At 41.8% G+C, this 15,708-nt stretch overlaps 1 long non-coding RNA gene across 1 annotated transcript; it reads right to left on the bottom strand.

Annotated features, from left to right (window-relative positions):
* Positions 1-248: 248 nt before the first annotated feature.
* On the bottom strand, positions 249-14,986 carry LOC131383201 (uncharacterized). Its single transcript, XR_009213022.1, has 4 exons — positions 14,683-14,986; positions 9,402-9,576; positions 9,119-9,214; positions 249-755 (listed from the first exon to the last, which is right to left on the bottom strand). It is a non-coding gene; the product is annotated as an uncharacterized LOC131383201 (long non-coding RNA).
* Positions 14,987-15,708: the final 722 nt, after the last annotated feature.

Raw genomic sequence — 15,708 nt, 5'->3', positions numbered from 1 at the left:
GAATAAGATCTTCTGTTTTCCTGAGCAATTTCCATGCAATCCTGTTAGTCATAAAACCCCCAAAGGCCTGGCTGAAAAGTCACATCCTCTAATAAGGGCAATCATGTCTAATAGGAACTCTGATTCATTTCCCAGATGCAAGCGCACACCACAGTTCTGCTTACTCCAGATCTCAGATGCAAACACTCAATAGCTGAGATGTGCTTTGCCACTGAGAGGAAAAAAACACATCCAGACTTTAGAAATGCAGAGAATCCAAAGATGACTTTAATGTTTGTCGGAAAATGAATAACAACCAAGACTTCACACTGGATACACAAGGAAACCTGTTTATCAGTATCATTCAGTGTTGAGATTCTGTCGGCTGGGCCTAAATACGTAGTGCAGGCATTTCATTTTTTTTTTTTTTTTTTCATTTTCTTCCTGTTTTTGGATTCATTTTGTTGAGGTTAACCTTGAATTGATGAGAACTGAGTTCAGTCTTGAAAATAAATTCCATTGTTTACCTAGTATCGTTTTAGCTCAATGAACTCTATTGAGGCCAGTCTACGTCTCTGAGTATAGGTAGACATTGTCTACACGTGTGAATTGTAAACTCCCAGGAGTTGTAGAATTCCCATTGGAAGGGTCTCAGGTTTGGAGATAATGCTATTCCCGTCACTTATGATGGTAAGCTCCAATGTTCATTCCTGTCACTTATGATGGTAAGCTCCAATGTTCTTGCCAGGGTAGAGAATAGAAATGAAGGATTGAACCTGTTGTTTGATGAACAGCAATGAAAGAATGGTGAGAAACAGCAATGGTCTTAGTGTCTGGAAAAAGGAAGCAGTGGAGTCTGTGAAAAATGGCAGGTCCTTTCTTCAGACAGAGTCAGTTGAGACTCAGCTTTGCCTATCATTGCTCTGAAGAAATGCCAGGGTTTTCAGATCATCTAATGTTCTAGTGTTGTTGTGAACTTTTCCAATTTGTAAATATTAGTAACTTCGACTTGCTTTTTCCTCCGTAAAAAAAGGGCCAGACTTCATACATATGACAGCTGCATCTGGTCTAATGGTCATCTGCTCTGTGTAGCTCTGTGAGGGCTGTGTTTGAGAGCACTTCTTTCAATTATAAAGAAAATAATCTTAGGGGGAAATAAAGACATATCAACAACTACCTTAATGTAAGAGCAAGTTGAAAGGTTCTAGCAGCAAACACTGCAAACAGAGAAGTGGGAATGCTCTGCTTCTAAAAGTCACCATCATCACAGATGGGCTTTGCAGACACAGGGCAAAAGTAGCAGTGAGGGCCCACATATTGTACATTTAATAATTTCAGGTTATGTACCAAAATTTCATTGAGTAAAAAATATTCTATCCCCCATTCCCTCACAAATATATTTTCATAGTCACAAAGTAAACAGCATATGCAAATCTACAATATTAATGATGTCAGCAAGCTACTGAAGACAATGTAATTTCTTTAGCACTGCGAATGTCTGCTTGTTTGATATGCTTTGGCTGTATCCCCATCAAAATGTCATCTTGAATTGTAGCTCTCATGATTCCCATGTGTTGTGTGGAGGACCCAGTGGGAGGTAATTAAATCAAGGGGACAGGTCTTTCCCATACTGTTCTTGTGATAGTGAGTAAGTCTCATGAGATCTGATGGTTTTTTAAGTGGGAGTTCCCCTACACAAGCTATCTTGCCTTCTGCCGTGCAAGACATGCCTTTGCTCCTCCTTTGCCTTCCACCATGATTGTGAGTCCTCCCCAGCCATGTGGAATTGTGAGTCCATTAAACCTCTTTCCTTTATAAATTACCCAGTCTTGGGTGTGTCTTTATTAACAGCATGAGAACAAACTAATACAGTGTTCTCTTCATGGATGGCAATATTTAGATGACTAAAAATTAAAAATGCATAGCATATAAATTGAATAGTAATGTGAATTTTTTTAGTATTGCAAACTATTTTTCCTCTGCAGCTGTCCTCTGCAGCTGCTGGGAAGACTGGGCAAGGGCTTGAGGCCCTTTAGACCCACAAAATGGAGCAGCAGGAAGAAAGACAGTCAGCACTCTTGGAGAAGAAGGCTCCACTATGCAGGTTTGCAGCAACCTTGCAGCAGCCAGGTGTGGCTGGCAAATTTGTCATTTCTCTCATCCAAGGGCCACTTAAATCATGCTGCACATCTAAGCAAGACCCGTGTCTGACATGACAGGGACACAACACAAATTTTTTCTTCATCTGGACATGATCTCTTCTTGTTTAGAGGACATTAGGGAAAGAGATGTGGGCAAGAGTTGAATTTTGTCTGTGCAGCCTTTGTCATGAGAATGAATGTGGAAGGTCACAGGCAGCACTGCCCCGGCACAGAATGTTGGGTTTTCAGGGGCAGGGGTGCTCATGTTCTCAGGTATAACTTCGTTTGTGTGAATGTGTGTGTGTGTGTGTGTAGGGATGTGCCTGTAGGGTTGTGTGTGTGTAGGGTTATGAGGTGGGGGCTGTGCATTTGTGTAGGTGATACAGTTTGGCCGTGTCCCCACCCAAATCTCATCTTGAATTCCCATGTGTTGTGACAGGGACCTGGTGGGAGGCAATTGAATCATGGGGGCAGGTCTTTCCCATGCTATTCTTGTGATAGTGAATAAGTCTCACAAGATTTGATGGTTTTATAAGGGGGAATTTCCCTGCACAAGCCCTCTCTCTTTGCTTGCTGCTAACCATGTAAGACATGATTTGCTCCTCCTGGGGGCAGGTCTTTCCTGTGCTGTTCTCATGATAGTGAATAAGTCTCATGAGAGCTGATGGTTTTATAAAGAGGAGTTTCCCTGCACAAGCTCTCTCTCTGCCTGCTGCCTACTCCTCCTTGCCTTCCACCATGATTGTGAGGCCTCCCCAGCCACATGAAACTGTAAGTTCATTAAACCTCTCTTTCTTTTTTAAATTGCCCAGTCTCAGGTATGTCTTTTTCAGCAGTGTGAAAACAGACTAATACAATAGGTGTGTATATATGTAGACGTGCCTGCATAGGTATGTGTGTGTAGATGTGTATGTGTGTAGATGAGTATGTATGTAGGGGTGTATGTGTGTATGGTTGTGTATTGGGGTGTGTAGAGCTATGTGTGTGTGTAGGTGTGTGTATAGGGTGTGTGTTAGGGGAGTGTGTGTGTTGGTGTGTGTGTAGGGTGTGTGTATAGGGGTGTGTGTGTAGGTGTGTGTATGGGTGTGTGTGTGTAGGGATGTGTGGGCATAGGGTGTGTGTTAGGGGAGTGTGTTGCTGTGTGTGTAGGGTGTGTGTTAGGGTATATGTGTAGAGGATTGTGTGTGTAGGTGTGTGTGTAGGGTTGTGTAGTGTGTGTGTAGGGTGTGTGTGTAAGGGTATGTGTGTGTGTAGGTATGTGCATGGGGTGTGGGTGTGTGTAGGGTATGTGATTAGGGAGTGTGTGTAGGGATGTGTGGGCATAGGGTGTGTGTTAGGGGAGTGTGTTGATGTGTGTGTAAGGGTGTGTGTGTGTAGGTATGTGTATAGGGGTGTGGGTGTGTGCATAGAGGTGTGTGTGTAGGTGTGTGTATAGGAAGTATTTGTGTATGTCTAACCACGGATTAGGATTTGAAAGACATGTAGGCTTGTGTGTTAGGGGAGTGTGTATGTAGGGTATGTGTAGATGTGTGTGTGTAGGGTGTGTGTTAGGGTGTGTGTGTAGGGGTGTGTGTGTGTGTAGGTGTGTGTATAGGGGGGTACATGTGTATGATATGAGTCACTCTACAGTGCAGGACCCCAGACAGGCCACCCCTTGCTTGCCTGAAAGAGGGACGCTGCTGCTGGAGGATTCTAAGGGCATTTCTTGACTCAGTGAACCTTTGTCCTAGGGCCCCTGGAGTGCCTCACCCCATTCCCAGGGATAGGGGAGTGTAAGGACCCCAGCACACCCTGCGTTCTTGGCTTAGGGTATGAAGTTCTTCCAACACAGATGCCAGGAGACGTGGCACCAGCGCTTCACTGCCAATGGGAACTTGCAGGCAGTGTCCACCCTGGGTTGTGTAGGGGTGGGATGACATCTTAACAAGCTCCTTCTAATCATAAACACTGTTAAAGGTGGGTTTACAACAAAATTCTAAATACAGCAGTTCATACTCTCACACAAAATAGTTTAATCTTTAAAACTTTTCTTTTTTCCAAATTAATGTTGATGAGACCACAGGAAATACTAAGGAGAAAACTCTAGAACTACCTTTTCTGAATTAAATTGTTTCACAGGAGTTAATAAATTTTTACTCTGACTTAAAGCCAAAACAGGAAGAAACAGAGTATTTATCATTTGTCATCTGTGTGTTAATGCAAGAAATACTATGACAAGGTCCAGCTAGTGCAACCATCAGTGAAAACTTCAGTGTAAATGAATATACATTTATATGTTTTAATGCATTTGAAGAAAATATTTAAGATATGTACAAATCATTTGTGTAATTATCTGCAGTGATTTTTTTTTTTTCTAAGATGGAATTTCGCTCTCGTTGCCCAAGCTGGAATGCAATGGCAAGATCTCGGCTCACTGCAACCTCTGCCTCCCGGGTTCAAGTTGTTCACCTGCCTCAGCCTCCCGAGTAGCTGGGATTACAGGCGCTACAGGCATGTGCCACCATGCCCGGCTAATTTTTTGTATTTTTAGTAGAAATGGAGTTTTACCATTTTAGCCAGGCTGGTCTCGAACTCCTGACCTCAGGTGATCCACCCACCTTGGCCTCCCAAAGTACTAGGATTACAGGCATGAGCCACCGCCCCTGGTGGACAGCAAGATTTTTATTGATGGCCTTTAATATGCATAGTGAGCATGAAATAGAGAAGGTTTAACTGGTCGGCGTCAGATGTTGAAGGGCATGAACTTCATCTGCCTATAGAAAACCACATTCTTTCCCCGAAGGAGGCTTGGGTGCAACCGGTCTGTGTTTGCCTTTTCACTTTGCTCTAACTATTCTCTACTTCCTTCTCTTTTTACAAGACACATTGTTTCTTTAATAAGCTAATTCCTTCAGTTCAGGTTTGCTTTGGGCAGGGAGACCTTCCATTATCTTAAAGTAATTTTGCCTTAATTCTGCTCTGATCTATGAAGTTTGCTTCTGGATTTACTCTCAAAAGGTAATCTCGACCTCACTCCTGTATTGAATTCTTAGAGATGATACCTCAGCATAACTGTTTTGTGTATCCCAGGTTTCAATGCATGCAGTGACATGTAGCGCATCAGGAAGTCAATGTAAAGATTTTCTCTAGATTGACTTTCCTGTACATTTGACCTCTTTTTCTAGCCATTTTTAAAAATTAATACTACAATCATCTTAATCTTTAAAGTCACTGTTATGTAAGTTTTCATCCCTAACCAGAGATCTTGGAAGACTCAGGGGTCTTGGAAGACTCAGGCACGTCGTGTGATGCTGTAAGTTAAAACAAGAAAATGGAAAGAAAAGAAACAGAACTGGCCAAGCACGGTGGCTCACACCTGTAATCTCAGCACTTTGAGATGCTGAGGTGCACAGATCACCTGAGGTCAGGAGATCAAGACCAGTCTGGCCAACATGGTGAAAGCCCATCTCTACAAAAATACAAAAATTAGCCGGGCATGATGATGGGTGCCTGTAATCCCAGCTACATGGGAGGCTGAGGCAGGAGAATCACTCAAACCCGGGAGGTGGAGTTACAGTGAGCCGAGATCACGTCGCTGCACACCAGCCTGGGTGACAGAGCAAGACTCCATCTCAAAAAAAAAAAAGAAAAGAAAAGAAACAGAACTGCAGCAATGAAACAACTCCCTTGTTCTCATCAAGAGAGTTGTTTCATTGCTGAACACATAAAGAGGTCTCATTGCATGGAAACTCTTCTGTGTTGTCCAGGGCGAATCCGATGCGAAGTCAGAGCCCAGGTGCAAAGCCAATGCTTCCAGTTCGAGTCAGTTTTACTTGGATGAGTTTCATCTGATCTCTGTGAAAGCTGACATTTTGACCTGTAAAACAGAAAAATCAGTTAGGAAATTTCCCTATAGGGTTATTGTACATGTAAAGCATGTAAAGATTTTAGTGTATGAGGGACATGTCACACAGCAAACCATCAATAACTGTGTCCTATTAGCACCGCCATCATTGTTAAGATTCTATTTACTATCACTACTATCAGACTGGGGTGAACAAGTAGTTGCTGTTTTGCCAAAACCGCTAGAGTGCAGTGGCACCATCTTGGCTCACTGCAACCTCCACCTTTTGTGTTCAAGAGATTCTCCTGCTGCAGCCTCCTGAATAGCTGGGATTATAGGCACGTGCCACCACACCTGGGTAATTTTTTTACTTTTGGTAGAGATGAATTTTCACCACGTTGGCCAGGCTGGTCTCAGACTCCTGAACTCAAGTGATCTGCCCGCCTCGGCCTTCCAAAGTTCTAGGATTACAGACCCATGAATTTTAACACTGGATTTTACCTCAGTCTTGTGCTTCTGGGAAAACAGCGCCAGTGAGAACTTCCACCACTTTTGTGTGCCAGGAAATGGCTCACCATATATTCCAAATGTCCCCCTCCTGTACCTCTCCTCAGTGATAGGTCCCTGGTCCACCCTTCCTCCAGATTCCCATAGGACTCACGTCTACCTGCTTGTGTGGGATCTCAGACTCCTTTCTTTCCTTTGAGCTATTTCTGAGTCATTCTCCTGATTTCAATCACCAGAATAAAATCACCACCTTACCCGTGCGGATCATGTGTCTTTCACATCTGTCTATGAATTTCCACATCTGTAGAAGGTACTACTACTAGCACTATGACCTTCTTTATGGGTTTGTTGTGGATTTTAGATGCACTTCAAGTGCTTAGCAAAATTCTTGACACTCAATAAGGACTCGTTGGAGACATCTAGCAGCAACGCATGTACATAGTGATTAATGCTGCATGAGACAATGCTGGAGCTCACTTTAATTTAATCACTGCAACTATTATTCTTGAGACAGGGATTACTTATTCCCATTTTGCAGATTGGAAAACTCAGAAAGACACTCTGGCCTGCTCAAATCACTCATCTAGCCGGGTGAAGCTGAGATCTGAACCTGGACAGTTCTCATCCACGCTGTAGCTTAGAGATAGCTCTGAGCAGCAGTGAGTGTGAGCTTTGGGGAGAAGACAGGATCTGATACTGGTTTCCCATCTTTCCTCTCCCACAGCATTTTAATATGGGTTTGCCCTCCCAGGAGGGGACTGTGGGAGCAGGTCATTCTACCTCTGACAACAGAATAATCTTAAAGTATCACAACAGCTGAGTTGAGGCATCATCTTTCTAGGCCACTGGAACTAGCCCTCCAAGTGTTCTCCTAACTGATACGCCTAGAGTGAATCCGATGGGAACAGGAAGTCGGCCTGCCTGTGCAAAACTGACCCATCCAATCCTGGCATGTTGACGGCCACTTACTCCAGCCTTAGAAATATGCCTGGCATGTAGATTTAGTGACAGAAATAATTAGCTATCAGAGTGGATTCAAAAACTTCTTTTTATGAAACTAATTCATTTAAAGTGCTTATTTATAAGCATGTCTATATTAGCATTCTTTTAAACCATGATATCAATTTTAGTCTATTGTTAACCTAATGAGCATTAAAGAATCTGCTGAATTCAGCAGACATTTACTGACTGTTTTACTCCCTGCCAGGCACTGTGCTAGGTGCTGCATAGAATGACATGATGCATTTTTTTATTTTTATTTTTTAATGGAGTCTCACTCTGTCACCCAGGCTGGAGTACAATGGTGTGGTCTCGGCTCACTGCAACCTCTGCCTCCTGGGTTCAAGCGATTCTCCTGCCTCAGCCTCCCCAGTAGCTGGGACTATAGGCACCCACCACCACACCCGGCTAATTTATATTTTTAGTAGAGATGGGGTTTCGCTATGTTGGCCAGGCTGGTCTCAAACTCCTGACCTCGTGATCTGCCTGCCTCGGCCTCCCGAAGTGTTGGGATTACAGGCGTGAGCCACTGCACCTTGCCAACGTGATGCATTTTCAGAAAGCAAGCAATCTAGTGTGGATGGCAGAGGAAATACAATTGGATAAATACACAAATCCTTTCCTTCTCCCCTTCCTCTTTTCTTCTTTTCCTCCTTCCTCCCTCCCTTCCTCCTTCCTTTCCTTTTTCCTTCAAGTATTGTTTAGTATTTACTCTGTGGCAGATATTGAGTCTATATTGGAGAATATATTAGCCATATTTTCTGTTTTCTAGAATTTATAATCTGATGGAGAAGAAAAACAATAAAAAGTGAGAAACGCTTTAAAGTGCAATTCCAGAGTATTTTACGTAAGGAGAAGACTGAGTGCCCGCAGAACGGTTGCTCTATCCAGAATGCGCTCTGCATGGCCGGAGCGGGAATTCACTTCATGTCTCCTTCACCTTTGTGAAGCGGCCTCATATTCCTTTGCAGGCTGAAGCTTTGGCCAGGCACAAGGGTTCATTGATATGGTTTAGTTGGCACTTACTCTTACACATTCTGTTGCTTCGAACAGAAACACTAGTATCTTTCTCACCCCTTTCAGAGAGAGTTTTTTTTTTCTTTTTCTTTTCATCTAACCTTCCAAAGCATTCTATTCTGTGCAGATGTTGGTGGCAGGATGTTAGAAAATTCCCTGGCAAAAGACTGAGTCTGTCTTTCTGACAAAAATAAACAAACAGCCAAATGTGTAGGAAGGACAGAGTTGAAATAGCTGAAGATATTAAGCTATTTAGTTTTTAAATAGAATTCTGGCCTTTCTGTCAAGGTGGAGTTGTCATTCTCCCATGCTGGGATATAGGTAGAAAGTGGGTTTTCTTTCAGCTGTCATAGATTTGGGGGAAGAACAACTTTTTTTTTTAGAACACCCTGCCTTCAGGGCCTCTCCGTTGCCTATCAGCAGTATGAGACAGAAATGGGCAAAATCTGAGAATAAAAACCATCCTACATTTTAGATTCTACAAGGCTTTTCTTTTGGGACTTTTTTCTCCAAGTGATAGTAACAACCTTACAAAACACAGGAACACAGAAACCAATCCAGAATAGATTTTGCAAACTGTATAAAACAAGTCTGCCAGAAATCAATCACCCCTTTCCAGTTAAACAAGAAAGAGTGACACTAACAGTCTTACCTTCAGAAAATTGTACTGACTAATGAGATTCTAAGTTGTATTGGGAATGATCTGTATCTTAAATTATGTAAGTTGAGGAAACCATCTGTCCGTCACCTTTAATCACACACGAAAAGCACAATAATTATATCTGGTACTCATCAACTACGGTATATTTGTCAATGTTTTCATATATAGTATTTTATAATATGCTTTGAGATAATAGTTTCACATGTCATGTTGGTGATATGTATCAACAATTTGAATTCACATCGTTTAACAAGAAAAGTGGGCTGAATCTTACCAGGCAATAGTTTCATTTTCTTGGGGACAATTTTCTCCCTCCCTCTCTTCCTTTCTCATCCTTCTTTCCTTGCTCTTTCTAACAACGGGATGACCAGCGTGAGTGAAATAATCCTGTTGAACCAGGCAGGGCTTAGGGGCCTGAGGCTGATGCAGCCTCTCTGGACCACATAAAACTGGTAGATAACTTAGTAAAGAGAAAATACAGTGAAGACAGACTTTACACTTTCCCAAATTAAAATAGTTTATTTTATTATAAAAGTGATAATATGACCATTTAAAAAAGCAGACAACACTGTGAACTATAAAGAAGAAAAAAATCACTTAGTAATCTCTTAGAGACCACCACTGCTACATTTTGAAATCTGTTTCCATAATTTACTCCACGTTTGCATATTTGTGTATATAATTCTGAAAAGGACAATCTGTAATTTAAAACAAAAAAAATCTTAACATTAAACAAATTCATACCAATAAATATAGACCTGTTTCATCATTTTTTATTTTATTTTTAAATTTTGTTTATTTATTTAATTTTTGAGATGGAATCTCTGTCACCCAGGTTGGAGTGCAGTGGCACCATCTCGGCTCACTGCAACCTCCACCTCCCAGTTCAAGCGATTCTCCTATCTCAGCCTTCACAGTAGCTGGGACTACAAGCATGTGCCACCACACCTAGCTAATTTTTGTATTTTTAGTAGAGACACGGTTTCACTATGTAGGCCAGGCTGGTCTCGAACCCCTGACCTCAAGAGATCCACCCACCTGGGCCTCCCAAAGTGCTGGGATCACAAGCATATGCCAACCACCATGCCTGGCCTTTTTTCATTGTTTTTAAATGACACATAATGGTCTTTGCATAAATCTACAATAATTTAATAACACCCCTACCAGTGGTTAATTCAGCTTTTGATATCTCTTATTTAGCAGTGACGCTGTGGAAAGTTGAACTCAGAAGTAGAGAGTAGAATGGTGGTTAGGATGGGCTGGGATGGGGTGGGGATTGGGGAGAATTTGGTAGAAGGATATAAAATGTCAGTCAAGCGGCTAAGTACAAGAGATCTATTGTACAACATGGCGACTATAGATAATAACAATGTATTGTATCCTTGTAACTTGCCAAGAGACTAGATTTTCGGTGTTCTCACCACAAAAAAAAGATGTCTGTGGAGTAATGCATGTGTGAATTAGCTCAGTTGCGCCATTTCACAATCTATACATATTTCAAAACCACCTGTTGTACATGATAAATATATACAACTTTAATTTGTTAATTAAAATAAATAAGTAAATAATGTTAAAAAAATAAAAAGCAACGCTCTGAACATTCTTACATACACAATCCTGCACTTGTCTTTTTATTTCTTTAGATCAATTTCTGCCTGTGCAGTTACTGGATCAAAAGTTGTTGACATTTGAATTTTGATTCATTTTGCCAGATGGCCATCTAGAGAGGTTGAAAAAATTGTAGTTCCGTAAAGAAGAGCGTGCTGATGTTAATCCCAGGCAGATGGGAGAAGACAGCATCTAAAATTTTATACATGGTGGGGAGCTTGAGCCTCTGGAGTGTGCTTTGGGTGCACTGACCCTTCTGAGCTCTCAAGAATATCTCTGCCTTTTCCAGAGCTTTCACCCCTGGAGGAAGTACGCAATAAGTGCACCTAACTTTCTCCAGATTTCATCCTCATCAGGAGGAGGAAGCCACGAGGGCAGAAGGCTGGGTGCAGTGTGGCCTGGGAGAAAGGGTAGTTTCGCCACTGGCCAGGTGAGATTTTGTCCTGATTTTGTGTGACATTGCTCGTAACAGCTTAAACATCTTCTTGCACAATCACTGTTTTACTCAGTGCATACTACTTGCTTGTAAAAGTATCGCAAAAATAGTTTGGGAAGATTCATACTAAATAAATAATGATTTTGGAGGGTGACATTGGAGGGGCAAAGGTAATTTTGTGTTTAATTTTTTAAAGTGCTATTGAAGTATTTTAAAGTGTATTTGGGATGTTGTGATTTTTATATATTAAATGAAGTATTTGTTGATTGAATGGACTGGATTTTTGATGGTGGAGTTATTGTAGGTTGACGATAGGGAAACTTCTTGTTGGAAAAAATAGAAATACAAACAAAAAAATCTCTTATTGAAAAATCAGGAATAAAAATTAGTCACACGGGTAGGGATGATCATACTGTATTTATTTTCCCTCATAAACTCCACACTAGACAAATATATAGGCCGGGTGCGGTGGCTCACGCCTGTAGTCCCAGCATGCTGGGAGGTCGAGGTGGGCGGACCACGAGGTCAGGAGATCGAGACCATCCTGGCTAACACGGTGAAAACCCGGCTCTACTAAAAATACAAAAGATTAGCCGGGTGTGGTGGTGGGTGCCTGTCATCCCAGCTACTCGGGATGCTGAGGCAGCAGAATGGCATGAACCTGGGAAGCAGAGCTTGCAGTGAGCCAAGATTGTGCCACTGCACTCCAGCCTGGGCAACAGAGCAAGACTCTGTCTCAAAAAAAAATAAGGATAGGACAGATATCTAAGAACTAGAGATACAGGAGAATAAAATAGATCCAGTTCTTGCATGGTCTATTGAGAAAGATCAGATATTGTTCAATTCATTTCATGTCCCTGAATACTACAAAAGGCAATAATTATAATTAACATTTAGTGAGCAATTGCTGCATGCCAGACATTATTGTTTAAGGCACTTTATGTATAAAATATTTCTTTAATTACCATAACCACCCTGAGATCTGGGTATTACCAGATTGTACAATTTAGTAAGAACTTAGGCAGTGAAAAATTAAGTAATTTGCCTAAGGTTACATGATATAATCAATCAAATCTGAGCTATTATCAACTATAAGATATAGGTACTATTAAAATGCTGCCTATTAGCAATATAAAATGCCACTTATTGAAAGACTAACTTCAGAGATATTAGCATGTAAAAAATGTTCATATTTTGTCCAGTGAAATGTGGTAGTTAGCAAGTATTTACACCTGTAATGTGAACACTATGTCTGTCTCTCCCAACAATACACTTCTGAAACTATGCGGTTACGTTATTGACCATTAATCAACATTGCATGCGTGATGCTTGCTTCTATTGGAGTCCCTAGCTAATGTTATTCTACAGAAACTTAAGGGAAAACTGGGAATGTGGACCAAGTTAGCTAAGCACTCTTACAGAGATTCATCATTAACCTAAAACCTAAAGAGTTAATAAAAGTAAGCCAAGAAGATAAATTAACAGCATTCTCTGTATGCACAAGAATACCGTGTATTAGAAGAAGCAGAAAGAATCCTGACAGACGGATGTTGGGAAGTGGGGTGGAAGAGGGGTGAATATGAGAATGGTGAGGTCGGGGACTCAGGGGGCCCAAGGAAGATATATTTTTTAGTGAGAGAGACTTGGAGATACTTAAATGAAGAGGGAAAGAATCCAGGAGTAAGGAAAATGTTGACTACACAAGACAGAGAACAGACACTCATACTCTATGATGACTGAGCAGGTGAGAAGAACTGGGATGGGAGCACGCAGGAAAGTGGTGGCTTTCAATTCAGTAGAATATTTCTTCTAGGCAACAAGAGCGAAGGAAGAGAGCACGTGAAGTGCTGGGAACAGTCCACATTGACCAACAATAAATTATGAATATTTCTGAGGGTGCACCAGGGCTGGATGGCGTCAATGTTGCCCACACGGTTCTGTACAGGTGGGAGGCTATGCATCATTTTAAGCTTTAGGTGATAAAGGCCTGGACCCAGTGACGATGGCACAGACAGAGAAGAAGAATAGAGTGTTTTTTTAAAAATTAGCTTTATGCCCTAGTTTCTTCAGTTTCATTCCCTCCTAAAAATCAGCCAAAATACAACATTCATTGCTTTGTCTTTTCACTCCGACTTCTGAGCATCAGCCTTGCCCTATTTTTGTAGGACCTGAGTCCTTCCAGTTTCAGCTCAGATGCTATATGCCTTCTCTGTTTCTTCTCTGCTACCCTTGGAAGTAAACATACCCTCCTGTGAGGTCCCTCACATTAGTAAGGATGTTTTATGTTACTTCTTTTGTGTCCTCTTATTTCTTATCTCAGTTGATAATGATTCATGTTCCAGTTATCTCCTTCATGACTTTACAAAACCATGATCTCTGGGGCCATCTTTCTTCATCCATCTTTGCACCTGCCCCATCATAGCTGGATGTGGTACTGCTAGGTTAGCAGTTGTTTAACCAACTGGACACAGGCACTTCAAATATCATGTTGAATGCCTGGTTTGCTTGTGAGAGGAAGAAGGAGGAGATTATCAGTGATGATTCTTAGGTTTTGATTCTTCCTTTGGAAGACCAGAAGGCAGATGATTGTCACTGGCAACAGCAGAAGAATTTGGAATAATGGTTTATGGAGGGAAGGTATACATGTATTTTTGGCTTATGGTTGCATTTGGGAAGACTTTGACACTAAGATGGGAACTGGATTTCTGATACTACATTGGATGACTGCAGGCAAGGGGACCTGTGCCTCGGCAGACAGAGCATCTAGTACAGTCACACAGCTCACCTGCACACCCAGGGGAGGCCAGTCTAATCCCTCTACCTCTCCCAGTCTGTTCTCTCTCACTTTTCCAGTGGAGGTGATGAGGATGTTTAAAAAACAAAAAACAAAACAAAAAAACCCACCTTATCTCAGAAGTAGTAATAAAGAGGAAAGAAGATGAGTTCATAAAAACACCTTTAAAAGCTTTATAAGACTTAATATGTCAATAGTTATTACTATGAAATGTCCAAAAAATGATTTCCCTTGAGGAACAGAGTGAGCTTTGAAGCCAGATACCATGGTAGTCGCTACCTCCAGAAGTAAGTATGTTAGTAAGTGTGAATTCCTCAAGACAGTATCTGGAAGTTGATGAGCACTCAATAAATAAGAATAAAACACTTCCTACTATGCTCATTGTTATTTATATATGGATCTGCAAATTGGATGAGAGTATAGTAGGAGCATCATTGTATAAAGTCTTGCTGATTAAAAGAGACAAGAAACAAGATCTAATTGGGGAAATTTCCTCAATTGGGTTATGTGAGAAGAAGCAGCTCTCACGCACATGGTGTGTTTTCTTAGAGCCAGCTCTAATTAGAGCTCAAAATCACCCACTTTCCTCATATGGCTCGGGGAAATATGGCCCTGTTTTCTCCCTCTGGAGGCTAAGGGAGATGTTTTTCTCAATCTACAGAAGAGACAAATAAACACAACCCGGGTGTGGCAGAAGAACTCCCTGCTTGGGCTTACCTTCCTCGGTCCCCATCCTGGAGAGAACTTGGAGGACAGGGCCTTGCTTTCCGATTTCTGATTCTGTTCTCCAGAGTTGCTTCCTTTTACACTAGGCAGGTTTCTAGGGAACTGGGCAGCAGGTGTAGGTGGATGACTAGAGGGAAGCTGTGGGAAACAGGCAGGCGAAGCCAGCAGTGGGACCGGCCGCCCTTCTCTGACTCTTGACCCAGGGTGGGTGGCATATCACCCATAGGAAGGACCTCCGAGGCCCAGTGAGGTTCCCCAGATGCTGTCAGCATGGAACCTCTTGCCATGAAGCAGTAAACGAAGACCAGCTGGGAGCTTGCTGTCCCCGTGAGCTCTCACCTTCAAACAGGGAAGCTGGCTGACAGTTGTTCTGCTAAATTTAGCCGTAGACTGGGAGTCCAAGCAAGTGCCTGTATGGCCAAATGAGTACACGTTGGCCATACGACTTGTTTTGTCTACAGTGATCTAGAGAGACTTCGAATTCTGCTTGGCTTCAGCAAGCTAAGCCCTTTCAAATTCACTATTTCTCTCACAGCCATTCTGTTGTGAGCAGGAGATAAAACAAATAGTAGTAACCTTCACTTCCTTTCATCCAAGGATCAATGTTTTAAAAAAGGAAAAAAAGCAAAGCAAAACAAAGCATCTCTAGGCAACCGGTTCAAAAAAGAAAAAAGGTTCCCGTTAGCAAGGCATATGCCCAGAGCACTTGTGCTGTTGCAGTATATGTGTTTGCTGTTTTGCTTTATGATTTAACACGTCCTTCTGTGATGAGATTCCCGTGAATATGTTGTTAATTGCTTCAAATTCACCAGATTAGGGAAGCCAGCTGTCTTCCCTAATGTGTTAGTTATTTTTATGTGTCAACTTGGCTAGGCCACAGTACCCAGATAGCTGGTCAAATGATGTTTCTGTGAAGGTATTTTTAAAATTTAAGTTCAATTAAATTACATTTTAATTTTAAAATTTAAATCAGCAGACTTTGAGTAAGGCAGAATACCCTGTGTGGTGTGGGTGGGC

This window comes from Hylobates moloch, unplaced genomic scaffold, assembly GCF_009828535.3.
Source record: "Hylobates moloch isolate HMO894 unplaced genomic scaffold, HMol_V3 SCAFFOLD_4, whole genome shotgun sequence".
Lineage (NCBI taxonomy): Eukaryota > Metazoa > Chordata > Mammalia > Primates > Hylobatidae > Hylobates > Hylobates moloch.
This window is presented reverse-complemented; position numbering and strand designations above follow the sequence as displayed.